Below are 23248 nucleotides of genomic sequence, written 5' to 3'. Positions count from 1 at the left end.
CACCCTGCCAATTAAAATTTACTCTCCACTGTTAAAAAATGCCACCCTGGGCTCCTACTGGGAGAAAGGGTGGGGTATAAATCAAGTAAATATATAATAATAAATAAATAAAAATGGACCCCATAAAACTGCCTTCTGTGCCCTTATCTAAGGTTGCTTCTGCGACTTTTCTTGAGGCATTAATTTTTTGAAAGTACCATAAGGGAAAAAATTAAACACACCCAACAAATCAATCAATGGTGGTATACTACTAAATAGTTGTACTAGCCCCAGAGCTTGGAAGATTACTGTTAAAAAGGAATAAATTATAGTTACTGTTGCATGGCCCCCAAAAGTAATAAATTACCATTACAATTACAATTGTTCTGAAAGGAACTGATTACTTTACCGTTACTCAAAAGCAGTCACCACATTTACACTTAAGTTACTTTTTTTAAAAAATGGAGTGCCTACATGGTGCTGGCCTTGACTGCTGCACATCTCAGTAGCCTAAAACAACATTAAAAATAAGCTCGCACACATACATAGGGAGCAGTCAGGAGCAGCAACATTGCTCCAGGGGCAGTCATGGAGGACCCGCAGCCGGGACTAGGACCCGGAGCACCGTCCAGAGAGCAGGAGCAGGAGGAGGATGCCTCCAGGATGTCTGTAGTTATGGGAGTAGGCAATAACAGCTGCGCAGTGGCCGTGCAGCTCCTCAGCTTGTTGCTGCTGTTGGGGCACAGAGAAGTGAAGCAAGCCGTAACATTGCAGAGGCGGCGGCAGAGGAGGCGACAGTGCCTCCCTTCCTGGGGTGGTTGTGGTGGGGCCATGGTGAACACCCCAAAAAGCTCACAGCGTCTCCCCAGTAAAGTGGCGGTGGCGGCGGTCCCCGGGCCGGACAGTCATTTCATCTCATCCAGGACCCGTTTGTCTAGGACTGGCACCCGGGCAGCAGTGGCAGGGTGGGAAGAGGAGTCGACCCAGGTGGTCACAGTTGGGGACTGGTCGGTGTCGGTGCAGAAGACGACTGGAAAAGGCGGTGCATTGGGGCGACTGGAGTGTGGCCATGCATGCCATGCCCTGGATGGAGGAACCGAGATATCTCACCACAGAAGCCCAGAGAGTAGACAGGTTTTGGACCCCGTTTTCCCTGATCACATTAGCACTGTTGATGGGTGCTAAATCCCCATCACCTGCCTGGTTTATCAGAGCTCAGAGTATCAGCTGCAAATACATTCTTCCTGAGGCCCATGCAAGGAATTCCAGTGTTTGAATCTTTTGCACTTGGGTTCCTTGTGGCCTATCCTGGCTTTTATACTGTTTATGTATATGGATATTGTTCATGCATTTTGCTTTGTAAATTAATTTGATATTTTTTTTATTGTACCTTGTGCATTCTATTGTAAACCGCTTTGAGATCTTTCAGATAGTGAGCGGTCTATACATGGAAATATAAATAAAAATAATAAATCAATACATCTTCAAGCACCGCCTGCAGACTTCAAATTCTGTGCATGTCCTCTTTCAAAATGTAACAGGAAGTTACCTTCCTAATGTGCACCTTGAATGCCATTACACTCAGACTCGCTATATACATCCTCACCAAAAAGATTGGGTTGGAATTTTCAAGGCTGGCTGGAGTATTGCATGAGATTATTATATTTGTTGTTATGTGCCTCCAAGTCGACTACGACTTATGGCGACCCTATGAATCAACGACCTCCAAGAGCATCTGTCATGAACCACCCTGTATATCATTAGTAATATATTTTTCTTATACATACATACATATAAGCTGAATGAGATGTATCTACATAAAGCATTTTTTCTCTTTCCCTTTTCTTTTTATTATTTATTATTATTTTAGTACTACTTTGTAATTTTCTTTTCCTTAATAAAGATTATTTTAAAAATATTATTAATAATGGTAATTAATTCTGCCTCTATGCACTATTACAAAATTGCCTGTGTGGGGGAGGGTATGGATGGATTGAAATGGATTTGCTTTGGAACTTTGGAAGAAAGGAACTATATGGAACAAACTTCACCTGCCCAAGCAAACATTATTAGGGTGTGGGAGGCAAGCTGGCTAGCTAGCTAGCAGTGGCGGTCTCTCCACTGGTGAGGGAGGAGGGGAAGGGAGGGAGGCAGAGGCCACCATTCAGAGCTTTGCATGCCAAACCAAGTGCAAAAACCCCCACGCACACTCTGTCTCTCAGCCAGCAAGCATCATCTCTCTCACTCAACCACTTTCCTATCACCAACTGAGGCACACCCATCCAAGCAAGCATTTTCCCCTGGGGTGCAGCAAAGTAGCCAGGGAGGGTGGCAGAGGCCACTTTGCGCACCATATGCAAACACAGTATTTACATGCACACATCATCGCCTCTCACCTCCACAGTTCTTCATCTCCATTCCGCTGCTGCCTCCTTCTCCTCCCCCTTCATCTATGTCCTTCTCGTTCTGTTACAATCAAAATGTAAAGAAATTACCCACTCGTTCCTCAAAAAAGTAATAAATTGCGGCAGACGCTGGAAGGGTGCTGCTGGCAGACCTAGCCAGAATAGGGGAACGGGGGATAGATGCATTATACCCATCCCCTGTTCCGGGTCTGTCCAGAACCAGACAAAAACTGGGGGACGCAAGGTTCTTACCGACCTTCGATTACTGTTGTGTAATGCCAGGTCTGTGGCACAAAAAACTGTGCTCATCCATGATATGATCTTGGATGGGCGGGCAGACCTGGCATGCATTACGGAGACTTGGCTGGACGAGGCCTCTGCTCCCATTCTTGAGGCCATGTGTCCACCAGGTTTCCGTTACGCACAACAGCCAAGGGTCGGAAGGCGGGGAGGGGGTGTGGTAGTCATCTATCGAGAGTCCTTGGTTTTTGCCAGACCTCCTCTCCATAGGACCCAATTTGTTAATTGCATGTACTGGAGGTTGGGCCCGAAGGGCAGTTTGGGGATCCTGCTAGTGTACCGCCCACCCTGCTGCACAGCAGACTCCCTGGCCGAGGTGCTGGACGTGGTCTCGGCTGTACGGATGTTATCCCCAGAATTGTTAGTGCTGGGTGACTTCAACGTGCATGCCGGGACCACTCTCACTGGAGCCCCTCGGGATTTCCTGGAAACCATGGCTTTCTGGGAACTGCACCTTAATAACACTGGGCCCACCCATGTAGCCGGTCATGCTCTCGACCTTGTGTTTGTCCTGGGAGAGGAGAGGAGTGCTCTGAAGTTGGGAGTGGTTTATTCCACTCCTGTGTCATGGTCAGATCACTACCTGGTAAACATAGACTTCTCAATGCCACGCCACCTCCGCAGGGGCGAAGGACCTATTAGAATGGTCCGCCCCAGGCGCCTGATGGATCCGGATGGATTCCTGACTGCGCTAGGGGAACTAGAACCTGCTGAAGGTCGCCCCGTCGAAACCCTGGTGAGGGAGTGGAATGATGGGATCACCAGGGCATTAGACCGGGTGGCTCCGAAACGTCCTCTCCCCCTGAATAGAACTCAGTTAGCACCATGGTATACACCACGGTTGCGTACTCTGAGGCAGGAGGTGAGACGACTAGAACGCCGGTGGCGGAAATCCCACTCCGAAGATGTCCGGACACAGGTCAGAGCAGCAGTAGCTGCCTACCAAGTGGCAATAAAGGCAGAAAAGAAGGTTTTCTTTGCTGTCTCTATTGCGTCTGCGGAGTGCTGTCCCAGGAGGCTGTTCCAGGTTGTCTGAAGCCTGGTCGGTCCAGTTGCCCAGGAACCCTTGGAACAGTCAAAGGCCTCCTGTGACATACTGGCAAAGCACTTCGCCGACAAAATTGAACACCTACGGAGCTCGATTCCATACGCCGTGGACACAGTAAGTGAACCAGAGTTGGCCAGTTGCATACCGGTAAGTTGGGATTGGTTCCAGCTTCTCCCTTCTGAGGATGTGGACAAGGTGCTCTCGACTGTGAAGCCTACCACTTGCCTAACTGACCCATGCCCATCGTGGCTCCTTATGAGCTGCAGAGAGAAATTGGGCAAGGGGATCAAAGCGGTGGTAAACGCATCCTTGAAAGAGGGTGTGATGCCATCTGCTTTCAAGGAGGCAATCGTAAAGCCCATCTTGAAGAAGCCCTCCTTGGATCCCCAAGTTTTTAATAACTTTCACCCAATTTCGAACCTACCATTCTTGGGCAAGGTCATTGAGCGAGTGGTGGCCAATCAGTTGTCGACACACTTGGATGAAACGGATTATCTAGATCCATACCAATCGGGTTTCAGGACTGGGCACGGAACTGAAACAGCCTTGGTCGCTCTGGTAGATGATATGAGGAGGGCATTAGATAGGGGAGAATTCACCTTTCTTGTCCTCCTCGATCTCTCAGCGGCTTTTGATACTGTCGACCACAGTATCCTTTTACATCGCCTGGAGGGATTGGGAATTGGAGGCACTGTATTACAGTGGTTCCGTTCCTTTCTCTCTGATAGGTATCAACAGGTAGCATTGGGGGAGGAGGTTTCAGACCCTTGGCCTCTCAACTGTGGTGTGCCACAGGGCTCTATCTTCTCTCCCATGCTATTTAACATTTATATGAAGCCGCTGGGGACAATCATTAGGAGATTTGGGCTGCAGTGCCACCAATATGCGGATGACACTCAGCTCTATCTCTCATTCAAATCTTCACCAGAGTTGGCTGTGGAGACCTTGTCCAAGTGCCTGGAATCCGTGAGTGGATGGATGGGAAGGAACAAGCTGAAGCTGAACCCCGATAAGACCGAGGTGCTACTTGTGGGGGATAAAGGAAGGTTGGGAGATGTTGACCTGAAGTTCAATGGGGTGAGTTTACCCCTGAAGGACCAGGTCCGCAGCCTTGGGGTTGTGCTTGACTCCAGGCTGTCCATGGAGGCTCAGATTTCGGCAGTGAGCCAGGCAGCCTGGTATCAACTACACCTCATACGAAGGCTGCAACCCTACCTTCCTGTTCATCAGCTCCCCCTGGTAGTACATGCCCTGGTCACCTCTCGTCTGGACTACTGTAATGCGCTCTACGTGGGGTTACCCTTGAAAACGGTCCGGAAATTACAACTTATACAAAATGCGGCGGCTCGACTACTTACGAATAGTCGCCGCCGGGATCACATCACCCCAGTGTTGTTTGATCTACACTGGCTTCCAGTTGTTTTCCGGGCCCAATTCAAGGTGTTGGTATTAACCTTTAAATCCCTATACGGTTTCGTCACAGTTTATCTGACGGAGCGCCTTCAATGCCACCAATTATGCCGCCCGACAAGATCAGCCACGCAGGGCCTTCTCTCAATCCCGCCGACAAAAACAGCTAGATTGGCGGGTACGAGAGAGAGGGCATTCTCAGTGGCGGCCCCCACTCTTTGGAACTCCCTCCCACAAGATCTCCGGCATGCCTCTTCCCTAAATGTATTCCGTAAAGCCTTAAAGACCTGGCTTTTTCAGCAGGCCTTTGGGATCTCCGGGGAGGGTTAATTGCTATGAATGAAATGCCTCCTACCCTGTTTTAATATTGTTGCTGCTGTATTGTTCTTATAGTGTTTTTATATTGTATGTTGTATTTTATCTATTGTGTTTTAACTGTTTTGTATGTCGCCTAGAGTGGCCATTGGCCAGATAGGCGACACAGAAATTAAATTTTTTATTATTATTATTATTATTATTATTATTATTCCTAATGAATTGCTTCCCAGCTCTGACTAGCACAAGAATTAGCGCTGGCACAATAGGATTTGCCTCTTCTCCTCCCCTCACTGCACCACCAAATCTGGTCCAGAGGATTGGGGAAAATGCAAGAACAGATTTTGGGGGTGCACTGGGAAAGAGAGGGAAAGGTTCTGCTGTGCAAAGAGAAGTCCTTGCACTGGCAGATTGTTTTGCTTAGGCCACATCCACACCAGACATTTATTCTACTTTAAACAGTCATGACGTCCCCCAAAGAATTCTGGGAAGTGTAGTTTTTCAAGGGTGCTCTGTGTTATTAGGAGACTCATATTCCCCTGACAGAGCTCTAATGGCCAGTGTTGCTTAACATAACAGTCAGTCTCTCTTCCCAGTGAACTCTGGGAATAGTAGCTCTGTGAGGGGAATAGGGCATCTCCTATCAACTCTCACTATCCTTCACAAACTATATTTATAATTTTAAGAGCAGCTTTCACCTCACATTCTAAAATTTCTGGTTCTTCATCATATGGTTCCTCCGTGAATGAATGTCATCCTGGCATCTCTTTTATAGAGTTCTTCAGTGTATTGCTTCCATCTTCCTTTTATTTCATCTTGGTCAGTAAGTGTGTTCCCCTGTTGATTATTCAACATCCCTACTCGTGGTTTAAATTTCCATTTCATTTCTCTAATCTTTTGGAATAGGGCTCTTGTTCTTCCCATTTTGTTGTCCTTTTCTATTTCTATACAATAACTATTGTAATAGCTTTCTTTGTCCCTACGTACTAGTCGTTGTATAGTTGCATTTACGGTTCTGAAAGTGTTTCTCCTTTTGCTTTTGCTTTCCTTCTCTCTTTAACCATTTTAAGAGTTTCTTCAGTCATCCATTGGGGTCTTTCTCTCTTTTTAACAAGAGGTATTGGCTTTTTGCATTCTTCCCTGGTAATGTCCCTGACTTTACTCCATTGTTCTTCTGGTTCTCTGTCAACTAAGTGTAAAGCCTCAAACCTGTTCCTTAATTGATCTTTATATTCTTCTGGGATGTTATTTAAATTGTATTTTGGCATTATGAGTTCTTTGTTGTTGTTCTTTAGCTTTACTCTGATTTTCGATACGATCAGTTCATGATCTGTACTGCGGTCTGCTCCTGGTCTTGTTTTTGCAGAAAGTATGGAACTTCTCCATCTTCTGTTTCCAATTATATAATCAATGTGATTCCTATACTGACCATCTGGTGATGTCCACATGTACAGTCGTGTTTTTGGTTGCTCAAAAAATGTGTTGGCAAGAAACCAATCATTGGCTTCACAGAATTCAATAAGTCTTTCTCCTGCTTCATTTCTGTCACCTAAGCCCCATTTCCCCACAATTCCTAGTTCTTCTCTGTTCCCTACATTTGCATTCCAGCCCCCCATGATTATCATCATATCTTGTTTTGGTATGTGATCAATTTCCTCCTGTACTTCTGCGTAAAATCTCTCCAATTCTTCTTCTTCTGCGTTTGACGTTGGAGCGTAGACTTGGATGATGGTTATGTTAATAGGTTTCCCATTTGATCTCATTGATATCACTCGCTCAGACCTTGCGTTGTAGCTCCTAATTGCTTTTGCTACATCACTTCTCACTATTAAAGCAACCCCGTTTCTTCTTGATTTCTCATTTCCTGCATAAAATATTTTGTAGTTGCCTGATTGAAAATGTCCCATTCCCGTCCATTTTAATTCACTCACGCCAAGTATTGTAATGTTGATATGCTCCATTTCTTGCTTAACAATTTCTAACTTTCCCTGGTTCATGCTTCTCACATTCCATGTTCCTATTGTGTGCGTCGTACAACTCCGGACTCTCCTTTCGCATCTGTGCCCATCAGCCTCTGGGCTTTCTTTTGGCTTTGACCCAGCTGCTTCATTAGTCACAGTGCTACTCGTACTTGTCTTTTGTTCTTCCCCAGTAGCTCAGTGAGTGCCTTCTGACCTGGGGGTCTCGTATTGCATTTTGGATACTCTGTTCATAGGGTTTTCATGGTAAGAGGCATTCAGAGGTGGTTTCCATTGTCTTCCTCTGAGTCTGGATGCATCTTAGTCTGGTGATTCAGCTTTGACAATTCTGGCTGGGGTGCCCCTGCTAGGAGTCTGGCCTCTTGGTCTAGACTCCTGACGGCATTGCTCTCAGCTTCTTCAACACTCTCAAACCCCCTCACCACATTAAGGTGTGCATCATAAAGGGGGATGCTGATGATACCCAGCTCTATTTCTCCGTAACATCTGAATCGGGAGAGGCCTTGCAAGCCCTGGACCGCTGCCTGGACTCAGTGGTGGGCTGGATGAGGGCCAATAAACTGAGTCTGAATCCTAGCAAGACGGAGGCACTGTGGGTTGGTGGTTACAAAGTTCGGATAATTGGTCAGTTGCCTGCTTTGGATGTGGTCGTACTCCCTTTGAAAGAGCAGGTCCATAGCCTAGGGGTGCTCCTGGACCCATCTTTGTCGCTAGAGGTCCAGGTGACATCAGTGGCTAGGAGTGCCTTTTAGCAGCTTTGGCTGGTGAGACAGCTGCGGCCATTTCTGGACTGGGATAGCCTGACCACTGTTGTCCACGCACTGGTAACCTCTAGGCTGGATTACTGTAATGCGCTCTATGTGGGGCTCCCCTTGAGATTGGTCCGGAAGCTGCAGCTGGTGCAAAATGCAGCGGCAAGACTGCTCACTGGAGCAGGGTATCACCAACATGTCACCCCACTGCTGAAAAAATTGCACTGGCTGCCCATTTGCTACTGGGTCAAGTTCAAGGTTCTAGTTTTTGGTGTACAGAGCCCTATACAGCTCAGGACCAGGATACCTGAAAGACCGTCTTACCCCTTATATACCCAGTCAATCACTGTGCTTTGCAGGTGAGGGCCTCCTGCAGATGCCATCTTATCAGGAGGTCCATTCTGCACAATATAGGAAATGGACCTTTAGTGTGGCGGCACCTACCCTGTGGAATTCCCTCCCTTTCAATATTAGACAGGCGCCATCTCTGTTATCTTTTTGGCGCCTTTTGAAGACTTTCCTCTTTCAACAAGCCTTTTAAGTTTATTTATATTTATTTATTATTAAATTTATTAGTTGCCCATCTGGCTGGTTGTCCAGCCACTCTGGGTGATGTACAAAATAAAACGAACAAATACATTAAACATTAAAAATCTCCTCTCCAAGACCCAAGTGGTAGAGCCAGCAGACTCCAGTTCTGGAAATTACCACCTTTGGGGCTTGCCCACACCTTAGATATCCCCCCCACTCAGTCAGAGATGGGGAGCCTTTGTCAGCCCCACAAGGGTGCATTCCCCTTCCAAGGACCACATGTCAGTGGTGGGCAAGGCCAGAGGCAAAAATGGGCAGAGCACTGAATGTAAATTTTGCCTCTGTACAGTTTCTACCCGGAATCACAGACCTCCTTCTCTGTTCGTCACCCCAGCAAGGAAAAGGCTTGATCAGAGTTCAAAGACAGATCCCAGTTGAGACCTATCCCAGTCTGTATCTGTGTCAGAATTGTTTAATATTTATTTATTTATTTATTTTTATTTAATTAAGCTTATATACTGCCCGACTAGCAACAGCTCTCTGGGCGGTGAACATTAAAAATATGTTTTTAATAATGTTTTAACCCTTTTTTAAAGTTGTTTTTTTTAAAATGTTTTTAATGCTGTTTTGTTTTAATGTATTTTAAGATCTGTTTTATGATGTTTTAAAGTGTTTTAGTGCTTTGTTTGCCGCCCTGGGCTCCTGCTGGGAGGAAGGGAGGGATACAAATTAAATAAACAAACAAATAAACAAGAGATGGGTTGATCCCATAAAGGAAGCCACAGACCTGAACCTACAAGATCTGAACAGGGTGGTTCATGACAGATGCTCTTGGAGGTCACTGATTCATAGGGTCGCTATAAGTCATAATCGACTTGAAGGTGCATAACAACAACAAGCATCCTAAAATGTCACACTGGAACAGGAATGAAAACCAATGGCAATTCCAGACTGTTTTCAGGTGGGCTTCAGTCCCATACAAGCATATTCAAGTTGTGCCGTTGTGGTTGATTGGGAAGTCTTGCAGAAGAAACCCACCTCCCTAAAAGGATGGACTTTTTGTGATAAGGAAAGTGACAGGAAAAGGCACCAGGAAGTGTGGGATGGCATTTGCTTTGACACATTGTCATTTAACCTTCCCGCAGACAGATCAGAAGGAATGCTCATAAAAGAGTCACGGTTGTCTAATCTCCCTGCAAACAAATCAGTGTGAATGCTCAATAAACTGGGCAGCACCCAAAGTTAATGCAATAAGACTATTTTCGCAATTCTTCTGCAATTGCTTGTCTTATGAACCACAGATGGAGGGAAAGATATGCTGATAGACAGCTCAACTGTTAATTTATGCTCTGTATTTCTTCATCATAAATGCTTTAGGACAGTTCTCAATCCTCAGAACAACAGAGTTGTCACTTCAGTTCAAGAGAGCACTGTCAGAATTAAGGGCCTGTCATTCATTAAGAGTTCTGATTTAGCCCTTGAATCAACAAACTCCTCTTGGCAGGCCAGGCCAGGCCTCCAAGAGGTCTTCTGTATCTTTAAAAGTTGTGCATGGGGAAGGGAGAATTCCTCCTTATGGTTTCTCCCATTACAATGTTGCAAGAACACCTGCACTTGGCTGACTTTCTCTTCTCCTAAAGATACAGGATCAGTCTCGGGCCAGGAACCTGGCAACCCTACAAAGCAGAGACATTGGCCTGCCTCCATATCTGAGATCCTCTGAACAGAGATGCCAGGCCCCAAACCTGGCACTTTTGGGTCAAGCTACACTTTGAGTTAAAACTTGCTTTTTAAAAAAATAAAACATTAAAAGTGCTTAAGGTGGCCATTTTTTTTAAAAAAAAGTGTGCTTAATTTGGCTGCTACTCCTTCGAAACAAAAATGGCCAGCTTTCATAACACTGTGTTTAGCCTAACAGTTCATTTGGCCCTCATACTCCGAAAGACAATTATGCTCCAAATTCTCAAGAGGAACTTCCCAGCAACATTCTCTCAGCTGAAGATGCAAGACCTCCAGTTAGAAATGCTGGTAACTTCTTAGGGAGCAATTTATGGGAAGCTAGCATAATTTATGTCAGCTTAAGTTGAACCGGAGTGAAGTATACCAGAATCCAAACCCCGTTCAGGAGCAACATTACTGCCAGCTGAGCCGGCACAAGGCTGACAGAGGGGGAACAAGCCTTTAAAAGAGAGCTTCACTTATATCACCCTTTTTGCTAGTGTAAGTTCTGCCTGGTTGCCAGGTCACATGACTGAGTTGAATGGAATTAGGTTCCAGAGTAAGTTCCCCCCCCAGTCCTGCCCCCCACTATGCCCCAGAACACTTTTTGGGGGGACTTATGCTGGTCTCAACTGAGCTAGCTTTGGCTGAGCCCCAGCTGACCCAGGATGAGGGACTTATGCTGGCGTATCTCTCGCTGAGCCAGGGTTGGGGACAGGGCTGGTGCCAGAGGGTGGCTTGGTCGGGCCCTGGCCAAGGGGCCCCTTTTTAGAGTGGGTGGGTAGCACTCCCTTCGGCAATCTGCAGCAGTGTCAGCTCCCGACCCTGCTGCAGATGACAGAGAGGGAGCTCCCAGGCACCCTCCTACTACTGCGCAGGCCTGCAACGTCCACCTGCATGCCCCACCTACCTTTCCCTTGAAGTAAAGGCTGGCCGTGCTGCAGGCGCATGCCTGCCATCAACCAAGATGGCAGCTGAGGCTTCCCTAAGGGACTGATGCCCCTGCCACCATCTTGGTTGATGGCAGGCATGTATGTGCAGGCTTGGATTGCTCTGTATAGATGTTTTCACTATGTGCTAAAGAGGCAAGTCACTTAAAAAAATTTAAAAGCTGCTTGCCTCTTCAGCGGTGCAAGGAGCTGCAGTGGAAACTTGGCAGATGGAAAGGTGACAGAAGTACTCACCATTGCTGTAGCTTTTTCCTAATGGATAGGCAAACCCAGCTTCATCCCACTTTGCCCGATTCTGCAAAGAACCAGCCATGTACTGTGCAGATTGGTTGGGTGGCAGCAGTGATCCCTCACAAACACAAACACACATGCACACCCCTTTGAGAAGTATACTTTTAAAAATGTGCATTATACATATTTGTGCATATATCAGCACTTTTTATTTTAAAGCACAATCCATTGTAAAAAGTTGTAAAAGTGCTCTGGAAAGGGGAGGGTTCCGAGTTGGAACTGCATGGATAAAAGCTGCCCATCTCTAGTGACACATTAGCAGTTCTCCACATGGTTTAGGACCAGAATATTGGATGGACTGGCTTCTCCTATATGTGACTGCTTGCTTATTAAGATCATCTGCAAGGGCTCTCATCAATTCCAAACCCATGCTTGGTGGCATAGGGAGAGGGCCTTCTCTGTTGCCTCTAGGGATGGAGGAGACATTTGATTTAGTTTGCATTTAAAGGCAAATATATCATATTTTCACTTTCCAAAACAATGACAAGCAAAACACAGCCATCATTCAAAATTTTCACTTATCCAAATTTTGCAATGCAGTTCTATAACCAAACCATGTGTACATAAAAATGAAAATAATATATAAAATGCATTATATTAGGAGAAATAGCTTGCAAAAAAATTGTACATGCATCAAAACTGCATTCAAAAATGTTTTTATGAGGAGAAATTCACACTAAAATACTGATGAATTTTCATGAGGACTTTTTGCTGCAGAAATTTAGAGAACTGAATTTAAGACAGGAATAATGAGAATCTGGGAAAACCGAAATGGACAGATCCTTCTGATCCTCATTGCCTCACACAGATTTGAGAACTCTTAAGGAAGTTCTTCATCACTTCCTCCTTGGTCGTCTGCCACAGTATTAAGGCTTTCCTATTCATTGATTTATTAAAATCACTTCTAGATGGCTTTCCATCTGAGGAACCCAAAACAGTTACAGAATAAAAATTCCAGCACTAAAAATTTTAAAAGCAGATGAAATCAAATGTTTTAAAATATGCCTAAAACTTAAATAAACTCAGCAACAAAACAATGAGCAGTTTCAAGGATATATGTGGTATCTAAAATAGGCCAAAAACCTTGGAGGAGAAAGGCTGAGGAAACAAGTCTGTTATAAACAGACTTTGGAAGTGCCCTATTGTGGGACTCTAGCAGGGGGGAGACCTCCAATAAATGGAAGGGTCACTTGTGTTTCATTGCCAAATAGGAATGGAATGATCTGTCAATTTCAGTTCTCTCAGTTTCTCATTTTTCCCATCTTAAATTCAGTTCTCCACATTTCTGCAGCAATTGGTGAATTAAAAATAATAATAATAATCATAGGATCACAGAATAGTAGAGTTGGAAGGGGCCTATAAGGCCATCTAGTCCAACCCACTGCTCAATGCAGAAATCCAAATCAAAACATGCCCAACAGGTAGCTATCCAGCTGCTTCTTGAATGCCTCCAATGTTGGAGAGCTCACCACCTCCCTAGGTCATTGGTTCCATTGTCATACCACTCTGTTAGGATTTTTTTCCTGATGTTCAGCCAAAATCTGGTTTCCTCATGAAAATCCTTCATTATTTCAGTGCATATTTTTCCTAATAAATACATTTTTCTATGTAGTTTTAACCAATGTACACATTTTTGCAGGCAATTTATCCTAGTATAATGCATTTTTGTATCTTATTTTCACCAATATATTAATTTTGTGCACACTTTCCCCTAATATACGTGTTTTTGTAAACTTTACTTGGTTGGAGAACTGCATCACAAAATTCTGATATGTGCAAATTTCAAAGGATGGCTATATTTCAGTTCCTATGTTGTTTTAGAAAATGAAAAATTGACAAATTTGGCTTTAAATGCAAACTGAATCAAATTTCTCACCCATCCCTATTGCCAAATAGGAATGGGGGGAGAAATTTAATTCAGTTTGTATTTAAAGGTGGATTTATCTAACTCACATTTATCAAAACAATATGCAAACCAAAACACAGCCATCCTTTGAATTTTGCACTTACCCGAATTTTGCAGTGCACTTCTCCAGCCAAGTAATTGTGTCCAAAAATGCACATACTAGAGTAAAGTGTGTATATAAATGAATATGTTGGCAAAAATAACATACCAAAATGCATTATATTGGGGCACATTGCTTTGCAAAAAAGTGTATATTAGGCAAAATTGAATACATGTACATTAGGAGAAAGTCACGCTAAAATGCTAAAGAATTTTCATGCAGACTTTCACAAACTGATTTGGAAATGTGGAGAACTGAACTTACAACTGAAAAAATGAGAAATGGAGAAAACCCAAAAATGATATATTTGCCCATCCCTATCACCAAGTGGCATATTGTAAAATGTAGCAGCACTAAGAGGGCCTCCTTTGGTGATCTTAACATCGTAGCTCTTTTGAAAGCTGCATTTCCCCAGGGATAATCAGTTGGGGGCCTCATCCCAACTGTGGGTGAGGCCAAACCCTGCTGTGAACAGGACCAGAGCTAAAAGAGGGTGGGACAATCCCCTTTCTCTCTCTCTCTCTCTCTCTCTCACACACACACACACACACATTAGGGTTGCCAGGTGTCCAGTTTTCACCCGGAGATTCTGGTTCTTGGGGGTCTTCTCCAGGTCTCCGGGTGAGTCACCTTAATCTCTGAACTCTTAGCTTTCATTTTAAAAAAAGTTTCTAGGTGGTCTGGTTCAAAAGATAAAAACCAAAATGTCAGGGGAGGCCCACAACTTCTGTTAGTACTGGCTGCTCTAATCCCCACCTTTTCAGGTTTTTAGCCAATAAGTGAAGACAGGGCTGTGATTGACAAGATTTGTTGACCCCTCCAGGAAATATCTAAACCTCATTTCAAGTTCTGAGAACAGTTTCCTTTTCCTGCTTATCTCACTTCAGGAATTCAGTAAATATATAGGTTTCAGCAGCATAAAGAGTACTTTCCCTGTATAGGATTGAGATTTGCTTCTCAGTCAACATGCATAGGATTGCACTACCACAGAAGATCACAGCAGGATTTTGGTGGGCATACACAGTAAACAATTTTAGTTATAATTAAAAGTGTACATACAGGGTTTTTTATTACTTGCAAAAAATGGCATATTATACATTTTATCTTTCAAATAATTTTTGAACAGACGTTTTAAAAAGAGCACATGCTACAGTGTTATACTTTTCTAATTAAGGAATCAAACAAGTTTAAATTACTGGACTGTTGAAGAGGGCAGTTTTTTTGTCTTATTCATAACCTGTTTTGAAAACCTTCCTAATATGAAGTTTTTCTGGGAGTAAAAGCTGCAATGCTAATTCCACATACCTGGGAGTTAACCCCATTGAATTCAGTAGGACTTCCTTTTGTGTAGACATGGTTAGGGTTGTGCTGAAAATCACTTTTGAGTGAACATAGAAAAGGATTGTGTTGTAAATCTTTCTCTTCCCCTTCTATCTTTTTTTTTAAAGCAGTTAGGCGGGGTTACTTAAGTGTCACTGCTTTTATTTGGCAGGAAACTAATATTTTTTAAAAAAATGTTCTGCAATTGCCAACTGGTTTTGACAATAAACTAATATATCGGATGTATGTATTTTTACATCTCCAGTGTGTGTGTATATATATGGAATATTTCCAACAACTCTGTGAGGTAAGGTTGGAACCAAGGCAGCGCACAAGAAATAAAGCCATTTAAAATCCAATAACCATAAAACAAGTATAAACAGTTGCAAAACAGCTTAAAGTGCCATGATTCTGAGTTTTCGATTGGGTGAGTAAAGTTCCTTATCACTGAATTGCAGTCCTGTGCATGCTTCCTTGTCTGAGTAAGCCCCATTCAATACATTAGGACTTGCCTTTGAGTAAACATGCATAGGATTGCACTATAAATATTTGTACAGGTTGTGTGAATAATAAACATCTTTGACATTCATACTTATACAAATATTTCTTCACATTATGCCTTGATATGTATCTGATTTCACACTATGGTGTAAATTATTATTTACAAATTATTATTTCCTCTACATTTTAAGTGTGCCCTTCTTCCTTGGGGTGGTCATGGTCCGCCTCTGTTATTTTCACCCTGAGGGGCAGATTAGGCTGAGAGATGGTGAGTAGCCCAGGGTCACCAAGTAAACATTATAGCTGATTTCCATTTTAAAACTTAATTATGATTATTTATATGCATGCAAAGTTTATGAAGTAATGCAGCTCCACATAATACATTTTAAGCACATCCAGCTTGCATTTAAAGTGCATGACTTCCCCCAAAGAATCCTGGGAGGTGTCATTTCCCCCTCACAGTTATAGTTCCCACCATCCTTACCAAATTACAGTTCCCATGATTCTGTGGTGGAATTCATGTACTTCAACTGTATGTTGAATGTGCTTTAAATGCATGGTGTGGATCTGCCCTAGTATGCTGTGGATTCATTAGTGAATTGAAAAGAACAATTTTAAAAGATACTTTTTTACATAGGGCTGTAGCTCAGTGGTAGGGCACATGCTTTGCATGCAAAGGTCCAAAATTCAATCTCTGGAAGAGACTATTGCCTGGAATCCTGGAGAGCCAATGCTAGTCCATGTCATCAGTACTGAGCTAGATGGTATCAAAAGCTCTGACTCAGTATAAGGCAGATTCCTTTGTGCCTAAAGGAGGAAAGAGACCCAAGGGTCACAATGACTCCAAAATTTATTTATGTATTTTATTTACAACATTTATATACCATTTTATCGTGAAAAACCTCAAAGCAGTTTATAGAAGGAATTAAAACAATAAAATTGTTGGCAAAAACAGTTAAAGACAGGTATTTAAAAACATTCAAAATCATAAAAACAATAATGATTTAAAAACAGATAACAACATAAAAGCTTCTACATGCTGCCCAGGGCAGCAATCACTTTCTTACAAGAGCAGAACCCGTAATATGGAAAGCACACCTTGAACTTAGCCTGGTAGCAAATCAGCAACCAGTGCAGATATCAGAGCAGAGTATTATGTGCAGATAGGGTCTCACTCATGTCAGCAATCGTGCCACAGCATTCTGCACTAACTGCACCCCTTGGCTCAGGTTGTACTGCATGGGATTTCTGTGACTTTGGCTGACTGGCTGCCAGGATTTTTTTTAGTTTTGGTCAGGAATCCTGACTGGTTGTGGGATGCAGTTTTCTGCCTTACTCATAGGAATCTTGTTGCAGTTGGTATGAGATTGCATTTAGGAAATTATCACTGTCTTTTGTTTTTCTATTTCCATTTCATTTACCTCTGACCTTATATCCATAGAAGCAACAACAGTGATTCCATTTACCCAGCTGAACCCCCTTAAACCCACTGGTGATGCACCTTGTTATTTGCATTATGGTTTGTTTCTTGCCCAATAGTGGTAAAAGAGAATTCACATACTGGGAAGTGTGGCTTCAATTGCTGTTGTTCCCAAGGTAGACCAAGCCATGTGTTTTTTCTCTCTGTCAATTATTACTCACTGGAATTGGGTAGGCTGTCAAAGTGAGTTTATAGCAGTCCACAGAGTAGGCAGGAAAAAACAGAGAATCTTCTTACTCTTACTCATTTCTCATACCTCTCTCTGCAATGAAGGGTCCAATCTGTAAAGACGTTTGGAGCAGCTATGTTAAAAGATAAGGGCAGGGCATTCCAGGCAGGGGGTTGCCAACCCTGCTTTGATATGGATATTGTTGCAGAGAATCCCTAGTCAAGCCTTACCAACAGCACAATCCTAACCATATCTACTCAGAAGTAAGTCCTGTTGAGTTCTGTGGGGCTTCATCCCTTAGTAAGTGTGTTTAGAATTGCAGCCTTCAGGGACATCCATCTTTACTCCTGAGTGCTCCCATCTAACATCTCCACAATACTAGGCTTTCTTCCTACAATGGCCTTCTGGTGACTGGCCTGGCCTGAGGGCACTTAAACCCTTCTTGCCAGAAGCAAGTTGGCTAGATTAAATGTTCTTTACCCAGGCTCTCTAGGCAGGTGAGAAGGAATGATCCCATTACTTCAGCTGGACCTGGAAACACCCACATTAGCTAAGATTTCTATCTTCCAATCAGATAAGTTTTGTTTGTTTGAGTGGTATGCTCCAAGCAACTGTGGTTGAAGCTTAATGTATCATGCTTAATGATATCACAAGGGCCTGCCCCCATGACATCACAAGGGCCTGCCCACATGATATCACTAGGGCATATCCCATGACATTACTAAGGCCCGTCCCTGAAATCTCAGGGTTTGGGATGTTTCTGACCTGGCAACCCTAACACTCATCCACTTTCTCTCTCTCATTCTCTTCCTGACACCAAACTCTCTCTCTCTCTCTTCCTGACATCCCCTTCTCCTTTTCTCCTTCCTTCTTACTCAGTGGTCTGGCAAGGGAGGAACAGATCACTCTTGCCAGAGGTCTGAACTGAACACTTGCAGAGGGATTTTGAAATTAGGCTGAAGCAGAGCTTGGAAAAGTTACTTTTTTGAACTACAACTCCCATCAGCCCAATGCAGTTGCCATGCTGGTTGGGGCTGATGGGAGTTGTAGTTTTAAAAAAGTAACTTTTCCAAGCTCTGGGCTGAAGGCCTAATAAAATTATGTTGTGGGGCCACAGATTGCCTGCCCCTGATCTAGCCCAATGTTGTCTACTCTCTGACAGGTGGCAACTTTCTAAGAATTCAGGAGATTGGACTGAGACTTTCTATGTGCAAAGCATGTGTCCTACCACTGGGCTACAACTTCAATCTAAATAAAGCCTGGAGCATACAGAATTCCTGGACCTGGGTTTCCTTAGGTTCCAAGATCAGATGTTATTGGGTTTATTCAATGCAGCCTCTTGTGTGAAGAAGACCCACAAAAGCATGGGTTCCTGCCTCCTTTGGAGCACACATGAGGCTCTGGATTGATCAAGTAACTGGGAGTACATGCCTGCCTGCACCCTTTTATTACAACCGCAAAAGTACCACAACAGAGCTGAAGTAAGCTATGGCAGAAAAATATTTCTCCCATATATATCTTTTATGATGCAAATGGAAAGCCTGGGCTTTCAGCTTTCTGAATTATTTCCATTTCTGTCTGGCAGAAATATAAAACCTTTCGTCGTTTTTTATTCAGCTTCTCTATTATTCCTGCTCCCTCTTCTCCAGGCTTCAAGGGATGGGGACAAGCAGTCAGAGCCATCATCAAGAAATCCTTGGGGGGGGGTTGCCCCTGCCTTCCACCCAAGGTAGACCCTTCCTGCTTGAGAAGTGGCATGGAGACTTGTAGTTCAGGTGAGAGGATGTTAATAAAAGACCAAGAGTCCCACTTGGAATGTTTACAGCAATAAAGGAAGAAGGGATTCCACCTGGTCTTTATGGTGCTGTCGTTTTGACGGCCCCGTTTACACCTTCCAGAGAAGGTTCTTTCAAATTTCATATGTTTAATGGGCAGGATTGGGAGGGAGTTGTTTTTTTAAGGGTTTGTTTTTAATTTTTATTTGCTTAGGCCTGTATAACAGGCGTCCTGTCTTTGCTCAGGAAAGGAATAATGCCTTTTAAGCAAATCCTGGTTGCACACATATAAAGCAAGAGCAAGCGGCAATTTAATAAGAAATACCTGTCAGTGTCAGAATATATTTACTGCATGTAAGCTTTGAAGAACTGCAGGATGTGTTTTCCTCTTACCAAGTTTTGCTTTATGTAAAATATAGGACATGAACTGTGAATATGTGGACAGCAAGCAGGCTGTACCAATGAATTCATCTTCTCTGAGGGGGGGGAAATATGCTGACAGAAGCAAGAACAGCTCTCTAACCGGGAGGGGAGGGGGGAAATGTGGCACCATCAAAGCAAAACCTTTGACAGCTGCCAAAGAGTCCCAGCCTATTGCCTCCTTTGCATCAAAAGAAAGAACAAACAAAATTGAAGTATGTCATCCTGTGGTCAGGGTAGCCTCACTGTGGCAGATAGCAGTTTTCAGTCAGCACTACAGAACAGGAGCCATGGTTGAAAAGGACAGAGATGGAGAATGTTTTTCAAAGTGAGGGCCACATTCCCATCTGGGAAACCTTCCAGGGGCCGCATGGCAGGGGTGGGTGTGGCCAGAGGCCAAAGGGGGCAGAGCAACAAATGTGAATTTTATTATTTATTTTTATTTATTTATTAGATGTATATCCCGTCCTTCCTCCCAGGGCAGCATTTATTTATTTTTTGGAAGGCCATGCATTGCCTCCAGTTGCTATATTTCAAATCACTGTATATTTACTTTGTGAAAACACAGTCTGAATTTTCTAGTACAAAAAAACCAAAAATCATTCAGGAACGCAGAGAACATTCGACTTAAATAGCGAAAAAGTACACCATAGTTACTGCTGCACGGCAGACGTTTCTGCATGTTCCATAAGATTTTAAATAAGTATCCTGTCTCAGCACACAATATAAAGAGCAATTACGAAAAACAAGACACTTAAATATACTTCTGCATTGCTGGGTATAATTTGCTGGCATTGGCATAGTGCCAGTAGTAGAGTATGTGTACTGTTGCTGGTTGATTGCTCTGTACATGTTTGCCATGTTATTTCCATACTGCAGTTCGTAGCCATTCTGATAAGCTGGAGTGCCAGCCCTACATCCATCCTGCATGCCAGCTCCTCCACGCTTGTTTCCAAAGGCAGTTCCGTTACCAAAACCTTGAGCGCTATAGCCACCATTCTGAGCTTTTGCACCAAAGTCTCTCTTGTCCACTGCACCATAGGTTCTTTCAAAGTTTTCCCTCTCTCTAAAACCAAATCCACCTCTTTTGCCCGCAGAATATCTGTCATGTTGGTCACCTCTGGAACGACCTGAACCTCTGTGTTCCAACCAACTGGAGCAATTTTGGGTTGATTGCCTGATTAGCTTCATGAAGTGCAGAGATGAGGTCGCTTACTTGCTTTATATTGTTAGGTATAAAGAATGTGTGTGCTGTGCCTGTTTTGATACTACGGGCAGTTCATCTAATTTGGTGGATATAGTCCTCAGAGGAGTTTGGGTAGTCATAACCGAGGATAAATTTCACATCTTCCACATCTAGACCTCTGGAGGCAACATCTGTAGCAATCAGGATAGGAGCCTTCCCATGTCTGAATCCATTTAGAACCCAGTCTCGCTGCTGTTGGCTTCTTTCACCATGGATACCCATTGCTGGCCACCCATCTCTCCTCATTTTTCTAGTAAGATCATCGCATCTTCTTTTGGTCTCCACAAACACCATCGTTTTGTTTTCTTTCTCACTCATAAATTCTTCCATCAGCCAAATAAGCTTATCATCCTTTTCTACATCATGACATACATCCACTATCTGCAGAATGTTGCAGTTTGGAGTTAACTCCAGTGCACCAATGTTGATGTGTACATATTCTTTTAAGAAGTCTTCTGCAAGCTGCCTAACTTCTTTAGGCCATGTTGCACTCCACATAAGAGCCTTCCTGTCAGGTCTAATCTGTTCTACAATTTTTTGGATCTGGAGTTCATATCAAGCATTCTGCCAGCTTCATCAAGAACGAGGTAAGTACATCTCCGGAGATTGGTTTTTCCAGCTTCCAAAAAGTCTACAAGTCTACCAGGTGTTGCAATGCAAATTTCCACACCTCTTTCCAGGCCACGTATTTGTGGCCCTTTAGGAGTTCCTTCATAAATACAAGTAGACTTCAAACAGCAGACTCTGCCATATCCTGCAGCCACTTGCTGTGCTTGTTAAGCCAGCTCTCAAGTTGGTGCCAGGAATGGCTGGTGGTTTATATGTACTATAGCAGGCAACAAATAAGACAATATTTTCCCTGGTCCAGTTTGTGCTGTGCCAACCATATCCAGTCCACTGAAAGCAGCAGGCCACCCTTGTGCCTGAATGGCAGTTGGTTCAGTAAAGTTCTGTCTCTGGATTACTTCCATAACGTTTTGCAGGAGCCTTAGCTTCATAGAAATTCATAACTGGTTTTGGACAATTATGACCTTTAACTGGGATCTCTCTGCTTGCTCTATATTGTTCAATCCCTTGCAGTGGTCGTCTGGCAACATCAGGATGTTCTTGGTAGAAGTCCTTCTCAAATTTGGGGAGCTAATCTAGATTCCATTTTTTCTTTGCAAGCTTTTCTCTAGGGTTTCCAAACTCCTTCCCGTCTAAAGATCCCCCTCGACTTCCTCCAAAATGAGGGCCACCAAACCTATGGTCCCTCTCACTGGAATATCCAGGCATGCTGATGACCACAATTAACAGCAGAGATGGAGAGGAGCATAACCCAGTACAAAGCTGATGATGAGGGCAACTGAATTTTGCCTTTGTATACAGTAGGCTGGTTTCTACTAGGAATAGAAGGATTCTCTCAGTTCCTCATCTTTCCTATTTTAAATGCAGCTCTCCACATTTCTGCAGCAATTTGCTGTTTTTTTATTTAAAAAATCTTCATGAAAATCCTTCATTATTTTAATGAGAATTTCTCCTAACAAGCCCATTTTTGTTGCAGTTTTGACCAATGTACACATTTGTGCAAGCCCTTTCTCCTAATATAATGCATTTTTGCATGTTCGGCTCACTAAAACATTTAATATACACTTTCCCCTGACAGATGCAATTTTGTACCCATTCTCTGATTGTAGAACTGCACCGCAAAAGAATACAGGAACAAAAGAACATCAGAAGAGCTCTGGTGGATCAGGCCAAAGGCCCAACTAGTCCAGCATCCTGTTCTCACAGCGGCCAGACATTTGCCCGTGAGAAACCTGCAGGCAGGACCTGAGTGCAAAGAGCACTCTCCCCTCCTGCAGTTTCCAGCAACTGGTATTCAGAACCATACTGCCTCTGGCCACGGAGGCAGTGCATAGCCATCATGGCTAGTAGCCATTCAGGATAAGTGAGAATTTCAAAGGATGGCTGCGTTTCGCTTTTCATATTATTTCACAAAGTATGAATTTGATCAATTCAGCTTTAAATGCAAACTGAATCAAATTTGTCCCCCACCCCTAGTTTCTACACACACTCACACGCCCCTCTCTATCCTCCATACAAGGAAGCAAGAGGCATGCTCAGAGCTCAAGGGCACACTTCAACCAAGCAAAAACACTCCAGCAACGCAGTTGAGGGGCGTGGCCTGGGGGAGAGGGTGTGGCTGAGGAAGGGGGACGGCCTCCAGAGAGTCCCTAAGGCCAGATAGACAGGTGTGAAGGATGCCTTTGGTCCCCAGGCCTCAGCTTCTGCTCTCCTGTGCTAGAGCGAGTGAACGCTGAGCCCACAAAGATTTTGTTGAAAAAATAGAAAGGAACAAGGTCTCTTAGGAGAGAGGGGCTTTTGAAACTATGCAAGCATGTTGGGATTTGTGGCGCACCTCATGCTGATGCCAAAGGCACCATTCATGATATGTTGCTGGGCTCCAACTCCCATTTTCCATGTTGACTCTGGCTGATGGGCGTTGGAGTGCAACAAACACTCTCCGAAGGTCCATAGGCTGCCCATCCCTACAGGAGGGGTGTGGCTGAGAAGAGAAAGTACTTCTTCATACAACGCAAAGGGAACACATGGAACTAAATGCCGTAAGATGCAGCAATCGGCACTACCTTAGTTGGCTTTAAATGGGGT

General features: G+C 43.8%; 1 pseudogene; it reads right to left on the bottom strand.

Moving 5' to 3' along the window:
* Positions 1 to 884: 884 nt before the first annotated feature.
* Positions 885 to 21871, bottom strand: LOC133389716 (probable ATP-dependent RNA helicase DDX5; annotated as a pseudogene).
* Positions 21872 to 23248: the final 1377 nt, after the last annotated feature.

This window comes from Rhineura floridana, chromosome 7 (genome assembly GCF_030035675.1).
Source record: "Rhineura floridana isolate rRhiFlo1 chromosome 7, rRhiFlo1.hap2, whole genome shotgun sequence".
In the NCBI taxonomy this organism is placed as follows: domain Eukaryota; kingdom Metazoa; phylum Chordata; class Lepidosauria; order Squamata; family Rhineuridae; genus Rhineura; species Rhineura floridana.
The sequence above is the reverse complement of the archived record's forward strand: the minus strand, read 5'-3'. Positions and strand labels throughout refer to the sequence as shown.